This window comes from Castor canadensis, chromosome 13, assembly GCF_047511655.1.
Source record: "Castor canadensis chromosome 13, mCasCan1.hap1v2, whole genome shotgun sequence".
Taxonomy (NCBI): domain Eukaryota; kingdom Metazoa; phylum Chordata; class Mammalia; order Rodentia; family Castoridae; genus Castor; species Castor canadensis.
The window spans coordinates 104,924,680-104,951,364 of NC_133398.1; positions in this window are offsets into that span (position 1 = coordinate 104,924,680).

The window sequence follows — 26,685 nt, forward strand, 5'->3', positions numbered from 1 at the left end:
GATGTTTGGGAGATGCAGATAAAGCAATTCTTAGAGGGAATTTATGTCATTAAAGTTTACAAAATGCTCTCAAATTAGTGATGTAGTTTTGCATTAAGGAATTAGAAAAAATCAAATTAAATGCAAAGCATGAAATAGGAATGCAATAATTAAGAGCAAAAATGAATGAATTTGAAAGAAGAACCACAATAGGGAAAACTAAGCAAATCAAGTTGATTCAAAGCACATCCCTATAGCCTTCTCATCAAACAAAATGGAAGCATTTTATTAAACCATTATATTTAAATTCTTCTTATTTTATTATCTATTTATTTTATTATTTATATTTAATTTTTTGTTAGGTTGTTTTGGGAAGTGATTTTCATATATGTTAGGGTGGCAAATATTAAAGCCAATATTAAGCAGTGCTAATTAAGTTAAATAGGCTCACAAGTTTCATTTACTCAACCTGCAATTTTATCAGTGCTACCTTATCAATGTCTTTAAAGGCAGGATTTCATGGAAAATTTTAGCTACACTCTGCAAATACTGTCTTTCACCTGAAATTTAGTGTGCTAGGTAAAAATAATATCTAAACTTGGGACTTTTCTAGAACAAATGTGAACCAAAGCATGAGCTGGTCTTTATGAAGGAAGAACAGCCTGTCATTTTTTAAAAGTGAGGATATTTTATCAAAACATGGAGGTTCTCTTGTTCACTTTCTGATCAAGGGACTGGACAGGACCACACACTGTAGCCAGGATGAAAACAATCCAGACATCTCAGGAAGAAAGGGTCACATGAGTGCTCACCTGACTACTATTGGGGTTGGCGGTGGGAGGCTGGGGCAGGCTACACCCAGTGTCCTGCTACCTTTGCTCTGATCCAGGGGCTGCTGGAACCCAGATTAGAATATTGCAGAGACAGCCACTGGATGACAGCTGCCCTGCCACAGGAGACAGGAGAGAGACACAGCACTGCTCAGAGGTGCTGAAGCTAGCAGCAGCTGTATGTACCCGTTGCTGATGGAACAGGGAGAAGGAAGATGTACAACCCAGGCAATTCTAACTCACTGACACTGAGCACCTTCAGGGTGCTCTGAGAACCCTAAGAACAAGAAAGTCTGGGACATGCAGTCACCAACTCTCCAGTGTTCACTCAACAAGCAAAAGCACAGGCAGGAGGAGGACATTGGATTCTCATTGTCAAACAGACTTCAATCAAATAGGAAAACGCTGTGAAGCAAAAGGACGATGGAAAAGTGGGTGGCAGAGCTGTGTGACACTGTCTGGATTCCATGGCATTGGAACCAATGTTTTCTGATCAGCCAAGCTGCCCTGGTACACTGGGGAAATCACAACAGTTATGCTTTCTTACTTTAGCATTTGGATTTGAGGGTGCCTTTTATTTTCATGATCAAGGAAGAGAAGCTGCTACTACTGTGATGGCCTGTGTAGGGCTAGTTTTGCTCATTTTAGTTTGGTGGCTGTTTTTGGTAGGAAGAGGCCTTTTAACAAACAAAATTTACCCAGTCTTAAGAGCCCCTTGAAAGCAATGCCAGAGATAAAAACATCTTTTCAATCATCACCACACCATGGCATTTGCTTCAGCTTATGTTCGAGTATCTGAGATAAATCCAAGCCTAATTTGCTGTTTTGCCTCCAAACCTTGTGGGTTTATTATTTTTTTCTGTGTTAGCTGGAAAAAACCCCTCCCCCCAAAACAAAACAATTATCAGTCTCAACAATTGGTCACTTGAGTAGGGGATATTTGTTTCCAAAATCAAAAATATACATATCACTGGGTACTGGTGGTTCATGCCTGTAATCCTAGCTACTTGGGAGGCTGCAATCAGGAGGATCACAGTTCAAGACCGGACCAACAAATGGTTCACGAGACCCTATCTCGAATATAACCAGAGCAAAATGAACTAGAGGTGTGGCTCAAACAGTAGAGTGCAGGCTTTGCAAGTGCAAAGCCCTCCACCAAAAAAAAAAAAAAAAAATCTGTAACAACAGAGATGGTTACAGCTACTGTTGACTTCTTGTCATCCTCCAACAGGGCTCTGTGAGATTTGCCACCCTGCTTCCTCTGAGTGGAGAGCAGGAGTGTCAGGTGCTGATGCTCTGTGAGAAACAATGACAGCCAGAGGATTTCCTCAGAGCTTTGGTGTATATCGTTCTGTATTTTCTGCAGCATAAAAACCATCAATGGCACTATTCATTTCTAAATGCTTACAAGGGAAGTTGGAATGCTAAAATCATCTCATGGTTGGACTTGAGACAGCAGCAAGGAGATGGGATTTGCTGTTGTCATTTCCAAGTTCATCTGGTCCTTGTGTATGTGTGCAGTACTGAGGTTTTGCACACAGGGCCTTGTACTCGCTAGGAAAGCCCTGAGTACAAAACCAGGAGCCATGCCTCCAGCCCTCATCTGGTTCGTTGGGATGGCAAATAATTAAGGCTGGATAAATTTTTAGGGAAATGAAGAATCCATGTTCCTTTGGTAAAATACTTCATCAATTTAGTTTTGAGCTAAAGACTAGGTTTATTTTCCTGGTTAGAAAGATAGTGTCAAGGTACCAACCTGGTTAGTTTGGATGGCACATGCAAAATTGCCTTTAAGTGACTTGTCACTGTAGCCTCATGGGCCCATCATGAAGGCTGATGTCACAGACATCAAAACAAAAATCGCCGAAGAATTGCCAGGGAACTGACTCCAGCCAGGGTCCCAAGACAGGAACAAGGAAGAAACCAAGTTATCAGACAAGTCAGAGCTGGGTGTTGTGAAATCCTTTCTCATATCTGTGCACACTCAGCATCACAGAGGTGGCCTGGTGCTTGTTATAGACAGATAGTCACCCTCCTCTTTTTCCTTTGGTCTTAGAACCTCTAAGTTTAGGTAGGCAGACAGCCTCCTGTTTGAAGATTGTATTTCCCAGATTCTGTGCCATTAGGTGCATCCCTGTGACTTAATTCTGACAGTGGGATATGAACAGAAAGGGTGAGTGCACCTTTTTGACCTTACTTTTTTTTTTTTTTTGCTATATTGGGATTTGAACTCAGGGTCTCACACCTGCTAGGCAGGTGCTGTACTGCTTGAGTCACTCCGCTGTCCCTTGACCTTACCTTTAAAGACAAGAGATAAACCCTTCAATTCTCTTTTCCCTTCCACACCTAGAGGACAATGTGATGATGTGGATGAGAGAAGTGCCCTAGGGAAGCAACAGATGGGGGAGTCTTGGGCCCTAAAGCCATGGAGCTACAGAACCAGCCCTGGATTCCTTGGCATGGGAGAGAGATGAATTTCTATCTTATTTCAGCTCTGGGTTTTGGGATCATTTTATAGCAGCTGTGTGTTGGCTACCATGGTAGATGTTATTTTATAAAAGGAGAAACTAAGTCTTAATGATTTACCCAAGGTCACATTACTAAGAAGTGTCAGGGTGAAGTTTCTAGTAAGCGGATCTGTGGCTTCTCACATTGGTCATTGCACATTTGCATGGAGTTGGTGATTTTCACAGGAGTGCATAGCTACTCAACTAAAAAATGGATCCACTCTCAGTGGAAAGATTCCCCCTTCAAATAATGTTATTTGGAGGGTGGTTCCTAGAATAAAGGAGGGTTTACAAGAGCATGGAGATAAAAAACAGTTGCCTAAATTTACATACTTGCACTTCCCACGTATACGATAGATCTTTCTCTTCTGGAATGTCTTAAAACACTGTGGCAATGAAATTCACAATTCTTTGTGGTTCTTGAGTTCAGAGGGAAGGTTTATTCACTGTCCAGTGTCTGAAAACATATACAAGCACAGTAACTACTTATTTAAATCATCTTGGCTAAACTGTAATCAAAATCTACATTAAGCAAAATAATCCTATTTCTAGCTCTATGAGTTAGGTAATTAGAATTTCTCATGAGAACATCCATTTCTTCTCCCAACGCAAACAGTAATTAAAGGGAAAACTATGGGAAATATCATTAATTATGATTTCTCTTGAATTAAGAATCCTTTGTTACTATGGCCAAATTTTTACCATGCAACATCAATCCTTCCTCAATTATGATTACGTACTAATGACATAGTTCTGTTTATTTTTTGTCTTTTCCTTTCTAGGCTCAGTCAGCTTAGTACTGGTATCATTTGATACAATAGGCTAGATTAACTCATGGCTATGGATTCCCTCTCACAAATGAAAAAAATTCTTGGGGGGTCTCTTAAGAAGTCTATTCCTTTGATAAAAGCAATACCATGCTTTGCCTATTCTGTGGTGTGAGGTAGTAAAATATGCTATTAATACAGGTATCTTGGAATTTTGGCTTTCTTTGCTCATTTCAATTTCTCTATTTTAGGATGTCAGATCTAGCTACCTTTTGGTTTTGAGTATATCAATGATATGACTGATTGGAAGATTTGAAGATAGTTTTCCTGATTTTTCCTTAAAAATGGTAAGAACTGAAAACCCCAAGGTGCTGTAAGTAAACTGATAAAGGTGAAGGCTTTTTGAAATTAAGAAAATTTAAATTGCTGCTTAGTCATTTATGTACTTAGATAATAAACATGTAAGTTGGTTGAGGGAGAGGATGAATTAGAGAGGGAAACCAGCCAAGGGGAAAGACTGACCCTGCAAACAGCATTAGAGCGCCATGTGCCAATGACACGCCCTCCGGGAAGATTTCCCTAGAGAAATGTCACCTATGATTCCATTTTGATTATAGACAGCGAGTATCCTTTTATATCTTCCTGCTAGTTAATGTTTGTGAAATTTATGGCCAAACATCATTTTGCTTGTTTGATAAGGATGTGAAAAATGACTTATTAATATGTGAAATATTACTTATTAAAAAGTCCTTTCATTGCCTGGAAATCTAAGAACTAAGGTCACAAGACCACTAAGATTGGGTTGTCAATGCACAGTGAGAAGTGGGAGCATTATTTCAAGTAGAATGGGAGTTAAATGGCAGCATTCTGATTTGTAATTCATGGGAAAATCAAGAATAGAATACAGTGCTACCTAGCAATAATGGATCCAGTGGTTTCACTGGGGACATAACAAATTAAATCCCAGAACTGTTGCTGAATAGATTGCAGGGATTGAAGGTCTGCTGTAGAAAAGAGAAAGCCTGTAGGCCAGACTACAATTTTCCTGACAAGCCTGAGGCTGTCACTGGGAAGATCAAAAAGAGGTAACAAGTCATTCCTGCCCTAATTGCTGGCCGTGCTGAACTATGATGGGAGGGGATGTGAAATCTCTTAATAGGCAGAGCCCAGTTTTCCAAACTGTAGTTTTGAGAGGCCAAAGCTTATTAGTTTATTCTGTATGTATAAATATTGCCAGCAAAGGGGGGCCAGAATTGTCTCATACATTGTTCTGATGCAGAGAAAAAATTCCCCTGAAGTCTCATCATCAAATACTCCCTTGTGTAATGCTACATCCTAGGCATTTGGGGGTCATTGGAGAAGCATCAACAGCAAATGTGGAGGAGGCAGTGTCACATGGAGCACCTGAGAGCAAGTGTGGTTTGTATGACCCTGGCCATGTACACAATTGGGAGCATGCATTTGTTATTACCAGAAAAATGGTCCTGAAAATTACCTTGGTTCTTGCATCTGGTAGAATTCAAGCAAGATGCAAAGATTCAGTAAAAGTAACAGTAAGGTTTATTAGAAGAGGAATATGCTTTCAAAAGACTGAAAGCAGGTTGTCTCTAGAATGAGAACAGTGGGGTCAGGGGAAAATGTCCTGTTCCCCAGCAGGAAATGGGAGCAAAAACTCAAAAAGTGGTCCCCATCTCCTAGTCTTGTACTGGACAGCTAGAGGAATACACATGGTCAAAGGTGGCTGAGATGGCTGTTAAAACAGGAAGTGGTCATTTTTGGCCCCTGGGATAATTTCCTGAGTTTGGGTCATTGACTAATCTACTAGTTCCTGCTCTAATTGATAGAGAGTTTCTGTTTGAAATTTCTAACCTTTGCTCTATCTAGCTCTTAGGTCGGGGTCTTTTTTTTGTTACATTCACTTGTGAAAACTTCCCTGTGCCAGACATAGCTGGTATTTAGGATGTGGCTTACTCTTGTGTAAAGAATGAATTAAGCTGCAGGGTAGTGGCTAACTTTAAAGCACACTGTGATAGCCCCTAGGCTCTGGCTACCTGATCTTAAATAAGAGATTAGTGGAATTGGGAAATTTAATTCAAAAGATTTCTTCCCATCTTCCTCTTATATTTACCTGCTACCTGTCAGTGGGGACCAGGTGGAGAAAGAATTGGAGCTGGAACCATGAAAAGCCCTCTTATGTCCTGGCTCCCACTCACCACACTAAGCTCACGGATGCTCCTTTTTCATGTACTTAACTGGTGACTTTTGTCACCTGATTTTCCAGAGTGATCAGGATACCTGAAATATCTCAGGTGGCTCTCTCTAGAGGAGGCAGACTAGAGCAGAGGGCGCAGGACAGGGGAATGACTTATGGAATCTCTAAGGACACATCCGTGTGAATCTTTTGGTCTATGACCTACTGAGTAAACTGAGAATGAGGTCAGCATCTCAAATTCATGGCTCTGCTTCATAGATGGGGTAGCGAATATTTTCTTGATGGTAATTTTCACAAAGATATGTTAATTTTATATGCAATGATACAAAGATGTGGGTGTGTGTGATGTGTGTATGAACATTTACAGGTGTGTGAAAATTTGAGAACAGCCACTGGTCATTTCTATGAAGCAGAAACAACTCTACAGTGCTATACAAGGGATAATCTATTTATCCCCAAACAAAAGCATCTACTCAATCACTAATTCTAGCTGCTCCATTGACACATAAACTGTGTGACAATGATCTCCATAGGTAACCAAGGCAACCAGAACTACTTAAGGTGAGTTGGCCCCAAAGGACAGGTCACCTTCTAGTCTACCAGCTGGTTACAATGATGTAATGACAAGGCAGAAGAGTCAGAATGATTTTTCATGAGGTCACTGGCCATTGTTGGCTTTGACAGTAGAAGAGGCCATGAGTCCAGGAATGTGGTAGCCTCTAGATTCTGGGAAGGGTACAAAACGGATTCTCCCCTAGTGCCTTCAGGAAGGAACTCAGTTCTCCCAACACCATGACTGTAGCCTAGTGAGACCTATTTTGGTCTTGTAACCCACAGAACTAAGATAATTTTTGTGTGCAAAGGTACTGAGTTGGGTAACTTGTTATAGCACGAGAAGGAAACTAATATAACCACCAAGGAAAAAACTTCCTCTATCCATATACTATACTTCTTATTGATTCTCTGTCTGGAGACTCCTAATAATTGGGCCAAATAACTTCTTTCTACTTGTCCCCAAGTCTCAGCTTTGGGAAAGTTGACCCAATAAAGAGATGTGGTTTACAGAGTGTAGAGAGCTTTCTTGTGCTCCATTCCTACTGAACCTAACTGGGGGGCAACTAGAGATGCAGAAAGGACAAATGATAGAAGACAGACATGCAGAAAGCCGGGGTCAGGTGTGTTGGGCACTCGGATGGAGACACACGACAGCCTCATTGCTTTTTTACTTTTCTTCTCTTTACTCTGCTTCTTTTCTCTATCTTTAAAACCTTACTTCTAAAGTCTTCTTTTCTGTTCTTTAAAGTCTCTCTCCTTAGACTTGCTCTGTCCCATGTTTTCTCTTAGCTTTTCTTTAGCATAATCTCTTTTAAAGTCTTAGTCCTCAGACTTGCACTGTCCCATGTCACCTTTAAAGACTCAGTGCTCAGACTTGAAGACAAACAACAGCAGCCATGCCTAAAAACTGCATTAGCGTAACTCTTAAAGTCTTGGACCTTAGACTTGCACTGTCCCATGTTCTCTTTTGTGTTTCTCTTTAGCTTAGCTTTTCTAAAGCCTATGTATAAAGTTCCCAGTGCAGAAAGCTGCTCTGGTGGAGACACACAGCAGCCAGCGGCAGTGGCACCCAATCAAAATCTCCCATCCCATCAAAAAACCTTTCGTACCTCATGTCTTCCTTCAGCGAGTCTTTTATATCCAGTGGTAAACAAGGAGGTGGAGCAACAGTTCTGGGGAGGGGTGTGACAGTGTAACAAGAGAAACCTGCATATCTACTTCTCTGAATGTAAACAATTTAGAAAAAGCAGCTGTGCTGCATTTTGCCTTGTTCTGTGGTTGGGGCCATGTCAAACTCAGCCTGCTGATTACTGGGCACAGCTGTGCTATGTCAAGTTCCCATAGGCTTCTCATAATCTCCCCACAACACAGAAATGTTTAAAGCCATTCAGATGCAAGAGACATGGCTAGCTTGCTCTAGTCAAGATAGGTGAAAAAAATGTAAACTGAATTCTTACCACTGACTAATCAGCTAAATCCACTGGTCCTCAGTAGGGAAGGCGTACTCAGAGATGCTCCAGGGACACAGGGGGATGCAGAAGATGAGTTTGCTCCAACATCTTCCGAGATTTTCTAAGTGCTTTCCATGTGTGTGATCGTCTGCTCCTATTAGGAACCTTTTAAGGGAGGCAGGGAGGCTGAGACCCAGGGCTAGTCAGTGGCTTCCTCGGTGTCACATGCAGAGCCTTGGTCACTATATCCATGTGTATGGAAAAACAATAATGATATGTCATAGGGAACCAGTGGAAAAGTTAATATAGCTCGCTCCATTTATGGAAGCCCACAGTTAACATTTAAATAATAGAGAAAACGTGATTAAAGTGTTAACCCATCTGTTGAGATGAAAAATAACATGTGTTACTACCTTTCATTCCAGATAATTTAGTCAACCCATGTGGTTTTTTTTTTTTTTTTTTGTAGGAAAGTAGTTCATTATGTAAGAGTAGTGATCAGGTCAAAATCTACTATTCTGATTAAATTTCAGACTTATCAATACACTTTTTTGGTGGTACTGGGGTTTGAACTCCCACTTGAACCATGCCTCCATCCCTTCTTTTTACTTTGACTATTTTTTTAAATTTTAGTTTCAGATACAGTCTCCCTTTTTGCCGAGGCCAGCCAGGACTGCAATCCTCTGATTTTATGCCTCTTGCCTAGCTGAGAGGATAGACATGTACATCCAGCTATTGATTGAGATGGGGGTCTCATGAACTTTTTTTCCTGATCTGGCCTTAATAGTCCTCCCAATCTCAGCGTTCCAAGTAGCTAGCTCAATACATTTTTAATACGCATTCTTGATTAATGAGGGTAACTGTTGGGAGCCGACAGGTATATTGAATAAGCTGCATGTTTGAGTTTGGCACAGCCCCAAACTGCAGAAGGGAGAAAATAAAGTTATGCCCAGTAATTTGCATGCGTGGATTGGCACAGCCTCAGTTGCAGATGTGGGCAAGATGCAGTACAGCTGTTTTCCTAAGATGTTTACGTTTGGAGAGAAGCAGTCACAGCTTCCTCCGTTCCCAAGGATTACAATGTCCGCCCCCTCCACTGAGAAATGCCTCTCCACCTCAGGTTGCTACTGTATATAATAAACGCACAGAAGGTGGAGGCTGCTGGTGTGTCTCCATCCAAGCACACAGCCTTCCTGGCCCCAGCTTTGTGCATGTTTGGTCTTTTGTCTGTTTGTCTTTTCTGTCATCTCCTGTTGCCCCCCAGTTAAGGTTTCTAGGACAAGCTTGTGTGGGACTCGAGGACTAACAATATTTTTTAGATCTTAACTGATCTAAAAATGAAAAATACCAAAATTAAATTGTTTCTCCAGGTCCACGTCACCATATTAATACCTTATTCTTGCATTCCAACATGTTACTATCTAGAAATAATCTGTACATGGTATTTTCCTAGCTCATGTAAATTCCTTTAAGATGCAAACTTGGAAACAGCACAGAAATTTTTTTTCAGTCTGATCACTGCCACATCTTGATCACTTTTTTTTTTTTTTTTTGTGGACTGTGGTCTGAACTCAGGGCTTTGTGCTTGTAAAGCAGGCACTCTACCGCTTGAGCTACACCTCCAGTCCATTTTGCTCTGGTTATTTTGGAGATTTGTAGTCTCTTGAACTATTTGCCCAGGCTGGTCTCGGACTGCAATCCTCCTGTTCTCAGCCTCCAAAGTAGCTAGGATTACAGATGTGAACCACTGGCGCCTGGCCTTGATCACTCTTTCAAAAAAAATATTTTAACAACAGTTAGGTCTTTCTGGGTTGATCTATTTATATAAGATACAGGTCACACAACTCATATATCTGGAGACACATGGTGAATCCAATCACCCCAAACTCAAACAGTGCAGGCTTTTTGCATTAAAGCACTGAGGAAGTGTGAGGACAGCTGTGTAAGCAAGATTTTCACGTATCCTGGGCAGGCAATTAGGCTGCAGGACCACTTAAAGAGCTCTTACTTCTAAAACAATAAATGGCTTCCAGTTGCATCTTTTGACCTATGACTATCTCTTTATGAATAAACTGTTATGGATTGAATTGTGTCCTGTCCTAAAACATAAATGTTGAAATCCTAATCCCTACTACCACAGAGTCTGGCTTTATTTAACAATAGGGTCTTTAAGAGGGCAATTAAATTAAAATGAGTCCATATGGTAGACCCTAATCCAACTTGACTGATGTCCTATTAAGCAGAGATTAGGGTGCACATCCAAAGAGGAAAGCAGATCTGAGGACCGAAGGAGAGACATGTCAGAGAAATTACTTGTCACAAAAAAGAATGAAGTACTGATACAATATGGATGAGATTCAAAAACTGAAAACCAGAGGACAATGCTACAAGAAATGCATGCTACTCAAAGGAAGCCAGTTACAAAAGGCCTGCTGGAATCAGGCTCAGTCCTCCACGGGGCATCAGTGGTAGCTGTTAGATAATGCAAATGAGAACTAGGGTGCCTGGTTGACTGTAGTGTCCTGTCTTCAACAAGATATGTCACTGCCTGTCATGGGGGTGGAGCTGTGCCTGACTGTCAACCAATAGGGAGGCTCCTGTGCAGGTAGGCAATGCCAGACTCCTCAGGCCTCCTGGCACACCTGTGGACCACAATGCGTTTCATCTCCAGTGCTCCAAAGTGGGGACTTTTCCTCCATTCCTGTGAGACCAGTGAATAATGAAGCAATTTACAGACGGTTTTTAGAAGAGGTTGTGGGACACTGATCAGAGCGCTGCACCATTTGAGGGTGCTGTTGAGGACACAGTAATTTTTCAGGGAAGTTCATGCTTTTCTCACACAGTGAGTCCCTGAAGGTCACTGGCTCTGTTTAGGCCCTTCATTACCATGGCTGACATGACCTTAATACAAACGAGATGTTTCCAAGAACAAGGAGCTTTCATTTGCAATGATTGCCAACTTGGCTTTTTGACTTTACAACACAAAGAAAAATGCAATTTGTTATTTGGGCAAAACCAAAGGAAAAAAAAAAAGAAAGAATGACTGCAAATCCAAGCTGGAGTCCATTACTATGAGGCCTAGGGCTCTAAAGAAAGGCATCTAGCTCCAAGAACGGAACAAAACCAGAACAGCCGCCTGGAGGGATCAATGATGTTTCTGCTGAAGCCCCCACCTGATCCATCACAGGGATGAGCCAACAACCACCTGTGTGCACACCCCACGCTGGGGAGGGGTTCTGCCTCCTCCCTCCTGAAACAGACTTTACGTCTGTCCATGGGGCTTTTTGGTACTAAGCAGAAAGATAGATCCATTTTTCCTTGTTCTGGTTTGCACCCTCGTAGCTGCATAGCAGGTAAGAACAAGACTAGAACATTCTCACATGTATCTTCCTCAATCTCACTGGATTTATATGTTTCAACTCACCCTATTACTGGCCCACCTCCCTGTCCAAAAGGTGGTTCATTAAAATTTGAATTTGAATTCTATATCCCTTTAGAATCTATTTTCATTTGGAAATTACATTTATCAGTGATTGGTTAAGATTCATGAGTACAGAGGCAGAAGTGTGGATTTTTCAATGAACTCTTAAATAATCACATTGCTTAAATCAAAACCGGGTGAATGTCTACCTAGTAATTATTAAATTATTTACTTTCTTTTTTTAGGGTATCATGAAGACAGCAACAGTCTATGTGTTCCTTTGTTTTCTATGGAACATGTAAAATATATGTATATGTAAATATATGTTATATGTATAAATGTGCATATATACACAAATATAAGCAACAGACATTTAAATTTAAAGATTAGTCTCTGATAAGTATTGAGTATTCAAAGAAAACTCATACAAGGGTATTCATTTTTTAAAAAATTTTATTCATATGTGCATACAATGTTTGGGTCATTTCTCCCCCCCTTCCCCACTCCCTCCCTTACCCCCCCTTACCCCTCGCTACCAGGCAGAAACTATTCTGCCCTTATCTCTAATTTTGTTGAAGAGAGAGTATAAGCAATAATAGGAAGGAGCAAGGGTTTTTGCTAGTTGAGATAGGGATAGCTATACAGGGAGTTGACTCGCATTGATTTCCTGTGCATGTGCGTTACCTTCTAAATTAATTCTTCTCCAACTAACCTTTTCTCTAGTTCCTGGTCCCCTTCTTCTATTGGTCTCAGTTGCTTTAAAGTATCTGCTTTAGTTTCTCTGTGTTGAGGGCAACAAATGCTCTCTAATTTTTTGGATGTCTTATCTATCCTCATACCTTCCTGGTGTGTTCTCTTTATCTTTTTTTAAATTGTTTTATTATTTATATGTGCATACAATGTTTGGGTCATTTCTTCCACCTTCCCCCACCCTCTTCCTTACCCGCCCCCCACTTCCCTCTCCCATCCCCTCACTACCCGGCAGAAACTGTTTTGCCCTTATCTCTAATTTTGTTGAAGAGAGAGTATAAGCAATAATAGGAAGGACCAAAGGTTTTTGCTAGTTGAGATAAGGATAGCTATACAGGGAGTTGACTCACATTGATTTCCTGTGCGTGTGTGTTACCCTCTAGGTTAATTCTTCTTGAACTAACCTTTTCTCTAGTTCCTGGTCCCTTTCTCCTATTGGCCTCAGTTGCTTTAAAGTATCTGCTTTAGTTTCTCTGCATTGAGGGCAACAAATGCTAGCTAATTTTTTAGGTGTCTTACCTATCCTCGTATCTCCCTTGTGTGCTCTTGCTCTATCCTGTGATCAAAGTTCAATCCCCTTGTTGTGTTTGCCCTTGATCTAATGTCCACATATGAGGGAGAACATATGATTTTTGGTCTTTTGGGCCAGGCTAACCTCACTCAGAATGATGTTCTCCAATTCCATCCATTTACCAGCGAATGATAACATTTCGTTCTTCTTCATGGCTACATAAAATTCCATTGTGTATAGATACCACATTTTCTTAATCCATTCGTTGGTGGTGGGGTATCATGGCTGTTTCCATAACTTGGCTATTGTGAATAGTGCCGCAATAAACATGGGTGTGCAGGTGCCTCTGGGCTAACCTGTGTCACAGTCTTTTGGGTATATCCCCAAGAGTGGTATTGCTGGATCAAATGGCAGATCAATGTTTAGATTTTTAAGTAACCTCCAAATTTTTTTCCAGAGTGGTTGTACTAGTTTACATTCCCACCAGCAGTGTAAGAGGGTTCCTTTTTCCCTGCATCCTCACCAACACCTGTTGTTAGTGGTGTTGCTAATGATGGCTAAAATATATATTTTTATATATCTGGGTCCTCTATTCTGTTCCACTGGTCTTCATGTCTGTTTTTGTGCCAGTATCATGCTGTTTTTATTGTTATATACAAGGGTATTCAAATCTAAGTTTACTGGGTTAATATTATTCTTTACAGATGAATTAATTATTATTGCCTAGGTTCTCAGATCCCACAATGTCAGGGTCCCTGTCATCCTTCCCAGCAGGTGTGAAGGGCAAGTGGGGAGCTTGCTGCCAGGTCTAGGTAGTGGTGAGGCTGGCATGGGGTGGAGGGCAGAGGATGGCCTCCCACAGGTAACAGAGGCTTGGAGGACCCAGAGCTCTGCACCTGGGCTCCATCTGGAGGTCTCAGCTATGTCCCCTCTGAGGCTCCTTCTGTTCCCCAGCCTGCTCACCTATCAGGGGACACAAGGATGATGTGGGAGGGATTGCCATACCAGTCACCCAACACTGCCTTTACCACTGCTTCTGGTAGCATCCAGAAGATTTGCCTGCCTTGTTGACACCTTTGGTTAAGGGGGCCTGGTTGGAGCCCCATACCATCCTGCCAAGTTCCACTTACTCACCACCATAGCAGATTTCACTTCTCATCATCAAGTAGGGAAGGGGAGGAGACAGGGGTACTGGGCTTCTGTGGGACTCTGGGCCTTCCGGTGACTCCCTGACCCAATGGTAAAGGGTCCTGCTCTCAGCTGGTGACTGACTGGCCAAACCCTAAGAAAGTGATGAAGGGAGGCAGGGACAGGACTTCAATGACAATGGGGTGAGGGAGGGGAAGGCAAAAGAAGTCTTTGGTGATAAGAAGTCAGGTGGAAACCCAAACCACAGCATTGTGGATTGATGTCAGGGATGAGAAACAGTGGTCCTGGGGCTCCACTGAGCCACCAGGCGGTGTGTATTTCACAGGAGGCTGGACCTCCATTCAGTTGACCTTGTGCCCATGTGGGACTTCCCTTTCGCACCAGGTGTGAGTCCTCCAGGATCCTGGTGGGGTTTCTTGGACCACACTGAACGCTGTGAGTTCTGTCTTTGTTTTGCCCTCACGTTCTCTCCAGCATTCTGGCCTGGCTGACTGCTGCTCCTGCCCAAGAGTGCAGCTCAGGGGACCCTTCCCCTCACGAGGATGTGGTACCCTTGTACCCCAGTCTTAACTTTCCAGATCTATGAAACTATCAGGACCTCTGAACACACATTCTGTTCAGTCTCTCAGACCCCTAATATGGAAGAACCAGCAAATGCCTTGATTGGGGGAGGGTGCCAGCTCCCTTCCATGCTTTTTTCTTCTCTGGGATCTTGGGTTAAGAGTCCTGGCTTTCTTGATCACTTTCTGATACCCGCTGATAGCTTAGCTTTGGGTATTTGATCTATTTATTACCTATATTTTGGTGGCGGTGGGATGAGACACTTCAATGCAGTAAAGATGTTTTTGATATCTGAAACCTACAGAAGAATGAAGACCTATGTGACTTAGCTTCTCACCCAGCAGCTGTAGGATTCACATTAACTGAAGGTGAGCATGACCCATTGCTACAGACTTGCCTTGGTAACTGAAGTAAAATTCATGTAACATAAAAGTAATGATTTTCATATACACAACTCAGTGACACTTACTGCAGTCATGATGGTGTACAGCCATCAACTCTGTTTAGTTAGGTCCAAACATTTTCATCGCCTTAAAGGGAAGTCCCATACAATAAATATTAAGCTTTTCCTCCTGGTTCTAAAAAACACGAATCTGCTTTTTATTTTCCTCTATAGATTTACCTATTCTGGATATTTCATACAAATGGAATTTTACAGCCTGTGGCCTTTTGTAACTAGCTTCCTTTGAGTAGCATGCATTTTTTGTAGCATTGTCCTTTGGTTTTCAGTTTTTGAATCTCATCCATATTGTATCAGTACTTCATTCTTTTTTGTGACAAGTAATTTTGTCTATTCATCCTCAGTGGTCATTGAACTGTTTCTATCTTTTCATTATTGTGACTAGAATACTCAGTATAATTTTTATATCCACATGTGTCATGCTTGTATGTTAGGTAGATGCTATTCTCTGTAATGAACAATTGAAGCTATATTTTTTATATACAACCTGTTCTTACAAAGTGCTTTTTTTGTTTTTTTTCTGGTGATTTGGGATTTGAACTCAGGGCCTCACACTTGCTAAGCAGGTACTCTTATCATTTGAGTCACTCTGCTAGCCCCTTACAAAGTTCTTGATGGTGGATTCCTGTTGTTCACAAAGGCATCAGGAAAGGTGGTCCTGAGCTCTGGTTACTGACCCCCACCCTTTCTTGGGTTCAGAAAGTACAGCAGTCCCCTGCCTTACCCGCTGGCCACCCCACTCCCATGTGTGCACAGCACTGTATGCACAGCACTCCTAGAAGCACAGCACTGTGACCTTGAAGAAAGCCCTTCATCTGCACAGTGGGTTGTGCTCAGCACCCTTTAGTAAGCATCAGAGATATGCAATTAAATTACACCATGCAGGACAAAAGAAAAGCCAGTATGAACTGGGACTAAAATTGCTTAAGGAAGAAAAGCATTCGATCAGCAGTTGTTTCACTGAGCTTCTAGAACTTTTCAGTTTCAGTCATTACTGGAGAAACCGGAAAATTTCAGAGTCTGCTTCACTGTGATTTCTTGAGAACTTGTCTTCATTTTTTTTAGAGATGAATGTGGAGGATTACAATGGAAGGAGCAGCTACAGTGCATTACACTAGTGACTAGTCCACGGTCCTCTCCATGGCCCCTGTGCTGGGTACCATTATAGTTCTGATTTACAGGTGGGAACACAAGGTGCTGAAGATTGGCACAGGTGGGATCCATGCTGCAAAGCAACATGGTGACCCAACATGGGTTTTTATCACAAAAATATGCACCAGTTTTCCAATTCTTATTCTATATTTCTGCTAACTTGAAAAAAAGCTTCACTTATGTTAATGTGATCAAAACCAACTCCTGAGGACTTTTTCACGTTTAACAGCATTGGAACTTTGCTTTTTCCACACCTTGAAGGAATGTGTGTCAAGGCAGTTTTGAGACCTTCAGATTCTGCTTCTGCAGGTGGATCAAACATCATCACCAGGTGGTATAATCTCATTGTGACTTGTTTGAGTGGTTTGTGGACTTTGCATCCTAATTTCTATCCTAATTTGCATCCTAACTTTATAATGCTGGAGTGTCAATGGACAGCTGCATGAATAATTTTGTTCAAAAATAAAGATGCAAACACTGGAAGATTGGGGAAAGCTATTCTGGGGTATATGTTAGGAGTGGACAGGATTTTCTTGCTTTGGTATTTTCACACATTTTTTAAAATTTGCTGCCTTTTAAGTTGTTTTAAATTCTACTTATTTGTCTTCCTTCATGGACCTGATGCATGAAGAAAATTATTTTTTAAAAATAAGTATCTGAGAAACCAGGATTTTAATTGTAAGATTACTTACGGTGGTTTCCTCTATAGCTTTGCTGTATTTTTAAGTTTGCTCTGCATAATAGAAACATTTTTATGTTTTTTTAATTAACTTATTTTGGAGATGGGGTCTCATTATGTAGCCCAGCCTGGCCCTAAATTCTTTATTTTGTTTGTTTGTTTGTTTATTCATTTTTGGTGATGGAATAGGCTTTGAACATAGGGTTTTGTGCTAACTAGAGTCACATCTCCTTGAGCATTGATCCTCTTGCTTGCACTCCCAAGGGCTGGGATTACAGGTGTGTGCCACCATGCTTGGCTAGTAGAAGTGTTTTTAAACATTAAACAAGATATAATTGTCTTATTCCTTTTTAAATTAAAAGCAAATAGACTGAAAACAGTACTTGTTGGATTAAAAACTACCAAGTCACATTTTAAGAATATCAGTCTTCATATCTTCTTAAATCAATTGGTTCTTTTAACTGTTAGGAAGACCTAATAATTGTTGAGCAGTGAGCCAGGCATTATTAAGGCATATGAAGGACTTTATAGCTCATAACCACCATGAAAATGACCTTCCACATGTTCCATGTTATAAGTGAGCAGCCTGAGTTTTAAAGGGTACAATGCCCACCCCAAGTCTTGCCGGTGGTGAATTTTGGAGCTGCCTTGACACCAGGCCTTGCTTCCTCCCCAGCACCCATGTCCCCTCATCTCCTGAGCCTTGGTTTTGTTATACCCTGTCTTCAAAACAAACCACATTGTGTAACTAAACTAGTAATCATGAGTCTTTTTTTTAACACAGCACCTACCATCTTCTGTAGTTGCACTTTCTGTGGTAGTTATACACAGTCAGGCTCAGTCTGAAAAAATTAAAGGGAAAGTCCCAGAAACAAATGACTTATACGTTTTAAAGAACAATATGTTGTTATAATTGTTCTATTTTAATATTATTAATCTCTTCCTGGGATTACTTTATAAATTAAACTTCATTGTAGGTGTGGGTGTCCAGGAAAAAGCATAGTTTATGTAGGATTTGGTGCTGTCTGAAGTTTCAGGCACCCACTGCAGGTCTTGGAATGAATCCCTCATGGGTAAGGGGACATTATGGGAATGTTAATCCATTTGTTATGTTTTTACACATTCAAGGTAAGTGTTAATATGATTGCTCCCCTGAAGTAGCTTGTCTGTGGGATTTTGTAATATAATTAGAAAACTGTAAAGTAGTAATTCAGACCCCAATTTAACAATAGAATTCTGATACTCACCACCTGGAGTAAATCTCAGATGCTACAAATTTAAAAGACTGCCCTTGCTTCAGACATCAGCAATAATTTGGGTGTCCCCATACTATCTACACTTCTGAACAACTGGCCACAAATATGGGGGCTCTTAGGACATTTATAGGTTTGATCATTTGCTTATTCTAAACATTGAGACCAGCTAGGAAGAGACACCCATGGTAAGGTCCAGGAATCCTGAACTTGGAACTTCCTGCCCCTCCCCCAGGGAGTCTGGGCTCCTCATCCATCCAGCACACCAATGTGTTTTCCAACCAAGAGGTTTTACCAAGCTTAGATGTCACCCATTGTCACTGGGCTTTTATTGCATAGCTGTGATTGAATACTTGGCTACATGATTTAATTCAGTCTCTGCCTCTGCCTCCTAGTGTACCATGTTTCCCAAAACCCTTACCTTCCAACCACATGGCTGTACTTTCTGTCATGGCTTCTTGCATCCTAAGCATCCATTCTGTGCAGCCCAAGGAGCTTATGACTAGCAATGACACTTCTCTCTTGGGAATTTCCAAAGGTTTTAGAGTCTTTCAGGAATCAAAGACAAAAGCCACACAAACTCTTTTTGGAAGGGTTTATTATTTATTTATTTATTTGGTAGTGCTGGGGTTTGAACTCAGGGCCTCACGATTGCTAGGTAGGCACTCTACAACTTGAGCCTCTGCCAGACTTTCCAATGGCCTTTAGCATGTTTCTTTTTACATGCCTCAATTTGGAGGAGACAGTGTGAGAGAAGGATAGATAGAAGGCTTTTGACAACTAATTTTCTAATTCATTTGACTGTCACTATTAGTATTAATTCTTACCAATAAGACCAATGTTTGGCCATATTGCAATAAAGTGACAGTAACTTGAAAACTAAGTAAGAAATGCTGACATGTGTCTAGAGTCTCATTAAGTCTTTATAATTAGTCTGGTCCACTATTGTATCGTATAACCACAGTGACTCCCAGAATGAAGCCTCTTAGATGTTTCCAGGCTTCCATTTGTTCTCCCAAGGTCCATAAGCAGGAGGAGTGCTTTTATCAAGGCCTGGCTTCACTTCCCTCTTCCCAGGATCTAGGATGGCTGGGCTGAGAGACAATACGGTGGTGTGTTCTTCGCCTCTTTTAAAGCACTAATGTAATACTGAATTCCTTCATTGACTAGCCCACTTTTGGGATAGTTTTTCTGCTGTCTAGTTATCCTCAAACGTTTCCACATTTGCAATGTTTGTTAGGTTGTGCCACCATGCCACTGTGCTGAAAGTAATGCCAGCTCAGCAAGTCCTTTCCCCAAGTCCTCCCACCCCATTCCATAGGACTTGTATAGGTACCTTCATATAAGCTGGTGACATTCTTCACCCATTAACAATACATCTGCATTCCCTGTCAACCCCAATTTTGCCAGATGGGATAAAATCACACACTACCTCATCCAGCCCTTAAAAATGTTGTCATAAATGTTTAAAAGCAAAGTTGTAAGCCGGGTGCTGGTGGCTCATGTCAGCCAGGGCAAATAGTTGGCTTTGCCAGGGCAAATAGTTCACTAGACCCTATCTCAAAAAACCCATCACAAAAAAGTGCTGTTGGAGTGGCTCAAGTTGAAGGCCCTGAGTTCAAACCCCAGTACTGCATAGTTACAGTTTTTGCTCAGAAATTACCTCTGCTTCTGGTATGCATCCCTGGTCCTGGGACCATTGCAGCAAGCAGATAAAAGAAATCTGAGGTGATGTGGGGAAGAAAGACAAGCGCATAGCCACGTTCCCTCTTCAGGAAGAATTACACAATTGTGCCAGCTTCTTCCTCTGCCCTTTCTTTCCTGTGTCTCTCAGAAAAGTAGAAGAATCTATCCAGTGGAAGCACTCCCTTGATCCCCTTCATTTGGAAAAATGTATTAGTATATAATAGCTGTACATATGATTATTATTTTCTTTGGCAGCACTGGAGTTTGAAGTCAGGGCTTCATGCTTGCTAATTGGGCACTCTTACTCCTTGAGCCACTCTGCCAGCCCTTCTTTTGTGATGGCCTCCTGACTAGGATTACAGGCTTGGGCCACTGTTGTCTGACCATACAGGGGATTTTGTTGTGACATTTCCATAGGTGTACAATGTATCCTGGTTTTGTTTATCTCTTTCATTATTATCCCTCTTCCTCTTCCCCTTCTTGAAATGGCTTCAACAGGTTTCAATGTTCCATATTCATACTTGTATAGAAAACACATTGACCATACCCACCGTCTTCTACCCTCTTCATTTACCCTCCCTCTCCCACCATTACCTTCCCTGAATATGTCCTGTTTTATATTCCTGTCTTTCATTGTTTAAGTGTGTGTTCATTATTCAGTGACTCCATTCATTTTAAATATAAATACATAGCCCAAAAGATGTGTAAACCAGACAGCCATGTCTATATCTCTCTCCCATTTTAGAAGACCCATTTTTTTTAAATTGTCCATTCCTATTCTTTGTTAAACTAGTCCTCCAAGGTCTGAAGAAATGTGACTTGTTGGCTCTAATCGGTGCAGAATTTTCTGCTCTGGTTCTTTTTATATATTCTGAGCATTTGCATCTACCACTGGGTAAGCAAAAGTCTACAGAAAGTGTACATTCCTGACTGGACCCACTTGTAGCCACTCAGGGACACTGGCATCTTTACCACTTGACAGCCTTCCTCCCAGGGAGTCTTCCCCATAGCCATCTATAGTCTTTGTCTCTCCTGTTGGCAAACAGAGCAGTCTTATTTGGCATTGTGTTTCCAAAGGCACAAAAGGAATGAGTCAAATTTAGCTTATTTCTGCCCTATTCTACTCCCCCACCCATGCATTTCTTGGAGGCAGGTGACACCTCAAGGGAGCACATCAGGATGTCCACTTATTGGCTCCAATTTCCTTCTGATGCTGACATGCCTTACTTTAATGTATTCTTCAACTTCCTGTTGTGGTTTCCACAGGGTCATACCCTATATCAGCATCCCTCTAATAGGCCCATTTCCCACTGCTCTTCTGCTTGACCAGCTCAGGTGACTCCAAAGTCAGGCCTAGAGAGAAGAGCCTGGCTGCTAATGAGCACACTGAGTAACCTTTTACCACTTGACCACACTCCCAGCACTTTACCAGTTTTAGACAGTCCCTTTGATGTTGGTAGTATATCACAGGGTAGAGGTAAGCTTTACAACACATTAAATTTATGATCAATGCCTAGGCTTTGAATTTTATAAAACTCCTCAGTCATATATATGGTCAGCCTTCTGCATATGCAGGTCTGAATCCAAAATTCAAGCAACTGTAGAATGAAAACTGTGTTTGTATTGAATACATATTAACGTCTTTCTTGTCATCATTCCCTAAACAATACAGCATAATAGCTTCTTACATGGCATTTATGTGGCATTGGGTATTACAAGTAATCTCAAATGACTGAAAATACATAGGAGCATGTGCACATGTTATATGCAAATATGATTCTGTTTTACATTAGGGACTTGAACAGCTGCAGATTTTGATGTCAAGGGGGTTGCTGTAACCAGTCCCCAACCACAAGGAGTATGAGACTCTTTTGCTACAGATTTAAGCAACAGTTCACATTTTTATCCAGGTTCACCTCAAACTGTGTGATCCTCCAAATCCCGACCTCCTGAGTTCCTGGGATTGCAGTCATAAGCCAAAAAATATTCTAATACAGGACAAAGAAAATAAATCACATTTGTCTTCATGACTGGATTAGATAGCAAACTATGTTGTGCTGGTGAGCTTCTAGAAACCCAAAGAAAGGAAATAAATCTAGGAAAAAGGACCCCTGGGAAAGAGGAAAACCAAGTGGGCCTTCTGCCCCCATCTTACTCAGTAGCCTGACCAAGCTAACATTGTCATGCTTATAAACAAGACATTTCTGACCCAATAGGATCAAACATAAGGCCAGACTACCATTTTTCCTAAAGGGAATCCCACACCTGTATTTTTTACATTGGAGGAGTCACAAGTCTAAGGAAATTTTTATGTCATAAATAACATATCCTGGGACTGAAGTTGAGTAGGAAACCTGCACTGTGCTGTTCTTATTAAACATAACCCACAAAAGAGTCACTTCAGGGTTGAAGTGAAAGCAGAGGCCAAGAGAGAATCCTAAAATCCTGGAGAAGTCTCAACACCATCATGAGGCATATACGTAAACCCTGACACACATATCTGGTCAGAGCAATAACTGGTGGCATTTCTACCCATACCATGACTGTTTAAAGAAAGTGGGCTGCATCCTCGGTCTTTTCATTCACAGCCTCTCTCATGCACTGCTGGGGTCATTAAGCATGCCTGTATCAAATTCCTGTCTTAGGCTGTGACTACACCTTCATTATGCAGAGCACACACTGTCTCTACCAGTACTTTGGTTGCCTTTTCCATGGTTTTGTTGTGATGGCCTTGTCTCAGTTGTGCTGTAGTCATTGTGTGAGAATCAGCTAAAGTCAGGTCTTTTCTATCAAAGGAGTTTATGTAAAACTATCACTGTGTGGATGCCAGTGAACCTCCCCAAATTGCTGCCTACATGCTTTGTGAAACGTTGCTTGATCTTGCAAAGTTCTTGAGGTCAAAGAGCTGTTCACTGCCAGATGTCCTAATCTCAAACCACTTGCTTAAAGATGAATGTTACCCAAAAGAATTTTCTTGTTCTCCCTGCTTCAAGATCCCCCTTACCCCACATGCCCGCTTTTCTAAGTAACCAGTTGTAAATATTGTGAACCCAAACCAGTCCATCAGGGTGAGGGGCAAAGAGATAGAAACTGAGCTGACTCCCTGCTCAGTGTGTTCTGCCTATCAGACTATGGTCTATGGCTGCACCCTTCTGCAGAAGTAAAACTTTTCTTTTTTGTCTTGCTGAGCAACTCCTGAGTGTTTGGGAATGACACCTCTAACATTTGCAGGGAACTTTGTATTGTGAGATTGAAGAATGCAAAGGAGCACAGTTTTTTTTTTTTTCCTGGTCCCCTTCTCCTATTGGCCTCAGTTGCTTTAAATTATCTGCTTTAGTTTCTCTGCGTTGAGGGCAACAAATGCTATCTAGATTTTGGGTGTCTTACCTATCCTCATACCTCCCTTGAGAGCACAGTTTTATTTAAGCAGAGAGGAAAAGCTGGGTTTTATTTAAGCAGAGAGGAAAGGAGTAGATAAGCCCCCACATACATGGGAGGGGGCTCAGAAAGGCTATATATTTCCTGATTGAAGAGAAGCTGGTTGTGTCTCTGAGTTGTTGGTCTACTCATGGAATGTACATCTGTCAGTCAATGGGACCACAGGGGGACAGTGCATGCTCCCCGTTTCTTTTCTGATTGGCTCTGAAGTCCAGCACACTGACTGAGCACCCTATCAGGACATGGTTTACATGCTATTTACATGCCTCAGCAGTTTCAAGGCTTGAGTGAGCAGTTTCAAGATTCCCCACTCTCCACACCTGTTTTCAGCTCAAGGCTTCTTGGCCCCTCCACCGAGGACCCCCACCCTAATCTTCCTGACCAGTCTCTATCTCCGAGCTTCCATTCTCAGATTTTCAGAATAGTTCTTACTATAGCAAGTGTTGATGGGATGGGATATTGGTCCACCTCATACCTTCTATGTGTACTGTTCCAATCTGATAGCATCAGAGGGATTGGATTGTAAATATTTTGACATATATGTCGACTTGGGTTGGAAGTGTTTTAATGCATTTGCCAATTTTGTAAGTGTTTTGATGAGTATGTCTTGTCTTCTTTCATTGACATGAAGTACTGACAGACTGTGTTCTCAGCTGATGTATGCAGCCTCTTAAAGGGCCACACATCCGTCCCCTATAATTGCCACTGCCTGGGCTCTTTTCTTGAAGACTAACTCAACAGTTACTTAAGTAGCAATGTCTGTTAAAGTGTGATCAGCTATTAGAACAATGTGTGAGGTTTTTTGGTTTGGTTTTGTTTTCTGGCAGTGCTGGGAATTGAACCCAGGGTCTTGCATGTGCTAAGCAAGCACTATACCACTGAGCTATATCTCCAGTCCTTGGTTTTTTGAGACAAAGTCTCACTGTGTAATTCAGGCAGGCCTTGGGCTTGCAATCCTCCTTCCTTTGCCTCCTAAGTGCTGGGATTACAGACATGTACCACCACGCCCAGCCAGTGGGTACTTGACAAATTCTTGTTGACCAGATCTCTAACCTGATGTGTGAATTTCTTTCCCGCTTGGCTGGAGAGGCTAAGATGTGATGCCAATTTGAGAAGAGGATGCTAGCTATTGTAGATGATGATATTCTACAGGCTTCAGTTACCTGCAGGTTAAAGAGTCTGAAAACAAACTAAGTCAAAACAAGGTATGACAAAAGCAAATATCCAAGATAGGAGGGAAAATCTGATGATAACAGTATCCATCCAATGCCTGAAGAAGTTTGAGAAGTGGCATGGAAACAGTGAACCAAAGATTGCACCAGCTGTGCACAGAGCACTCCTGGCCTCCAAAACATGTTCTGAAACTTCTATAATAATGGACAAATGTTAGCATACTAGCCAATCTCAGATCTAGTTTCAAAACCCTCTTGCTCAAACTTATAATTAAAAGAGAGTTTGTATAAGCCCAACTGTCGAAATTTAAAGACACTTTTACCAAGGTCCATTTTATTCATGCAAATATTAAATGACCAGCAGATACACCGGCCTGAGCCTAGTGCTTGGATATGAAGAACGGGAAAGGAATCATGTCATGAAACGTTGGTTGTGTTTCTTTGTCCCCAGAAAGGTTGTTTTGTTGTGTTTGTGATGGAAAGGAGACTGAAGGGTAGGTGGCACGAGGCCCTCACAGTAACGTGAGACTGGTGACAAAGGGACTGGCTCTAAAAGCACAGTACAAGGGCAGTTGTCTGTCACAGGCATGGGCTGAGGAGTACAGGAGACAGTGGGGATGTGCAGAGAAATCCCATGGGTCAGGTTGGACACCATCATGAGGCATCTGTGCTGACACTGACAAAAACAGGCTAGTCAGAGGACGCCATAACTGATGGCCTTTCTGCCTGGATACAATGTCTGGAAAGAGAGTTGCCAGCACCCTGATCTTCCTGATCTTTCACTCACAGGCTCTCTCACATTGCCCTCTATCTTAATTATATCTGCTGCAGAATCTTCAACTCAAGAGAAAAAAATGTGCATATAACTAGTGTTAAGATCTGAGATAGGAAGAATGAATGTTCACCCTTCCTTTCCCAAAGACTTAACCATTTTACCATTTGGTTGCCACCAATCCTGATGATAATTAGTGGGATATAAAGAATGAAGTTGAAAAAGTAACCATATCATTACATTTTATACTTTAGAGGTGACAAAAGGAGGAAGGAAGAAAATGAAGGAAGGAAGGAAGGGGGAGGGAGGGAGGGAGAGAAGTAGAGAGGAAGGAAGGAAGGAAGGGAAGGAGAGAGGGAGGGAAAGAAGGGAAGAAGAAGGAAGGAAGGGAGGATATGTTAAGTGAGTATCATAGAATGGGTGAACTTGTTCAAAATATACTATGTGCACCTAGAATTATCACAATGAAACCCCCTTGTATTATTAATGTGTGATAATAAGAAACAGTTAAAAAAGAAATGTTATAAAAAGAGAAAGAAATGAAAAAAAGGAATGGATTCAGTCTCTCGATCTGATTTTGTTTATATTTTAATCATGAGATTTTGGCAATGATTTTGTATTTTAAATATATATATATGCATATATATTTAATATTCTTGTGAAAGTGCTAGAATGTTTTATATAGATTATCTGTTGTTTTTTTTGTTAAATTGTTAAGTTCTCTTTTTGCTTTCAAATTGAAGTGGTTTCTTCTGAATTTTACTGAGAGAGCTAGCTTAGAAAAGAAAAGTGATGACCATGAGATTGTTGAAAATGTAAAGGAAATGGACAAACCTCTGTCCTGTAGACATGCTTCCTTCTTTTTCAGAGTTTCTAAACTTGAGCTTGGTAATCAAGACACAACAGTTTATCTAGCACAGCTGGATTCCCTGCTGTGATGGGGCGATATTAGGTGACTGTTGGTGGATGAAGGTGGGGATGGGTCCAGGCCAAGCAATGTGCACACTCATGTTCCCAGCAATAGTATGAAGACAGAGAGAGAGAAAGAGAGTACCCAGGAGGGTCCTCTTTCCCCACCCCCAATCCACCCTTCCCGCTCTACTCCCCAGTCACACCCAACTCAATGGAAAATGGAGAACCCAGACTTCCAGGGCCCCTGTGGGAAGGAGGAGGAGAGGACAAGTTTCTTTTTTCTGTGTCCTCTGCCCTCTTAACAAGAGCTCTCTGTTTTAAGACTAGTGTGGCCAGTGTTTCATGTGAAATCAGCTGCCTCAATCCTAAGAAAAGTGAGTCTTGTGGGAGACCAGAAACTGCTCCAAAATTTCTGCCAAGGTAAACACACCCAGGGAGTTCAATGACAAAGTGTCTTCATTTTGAAGT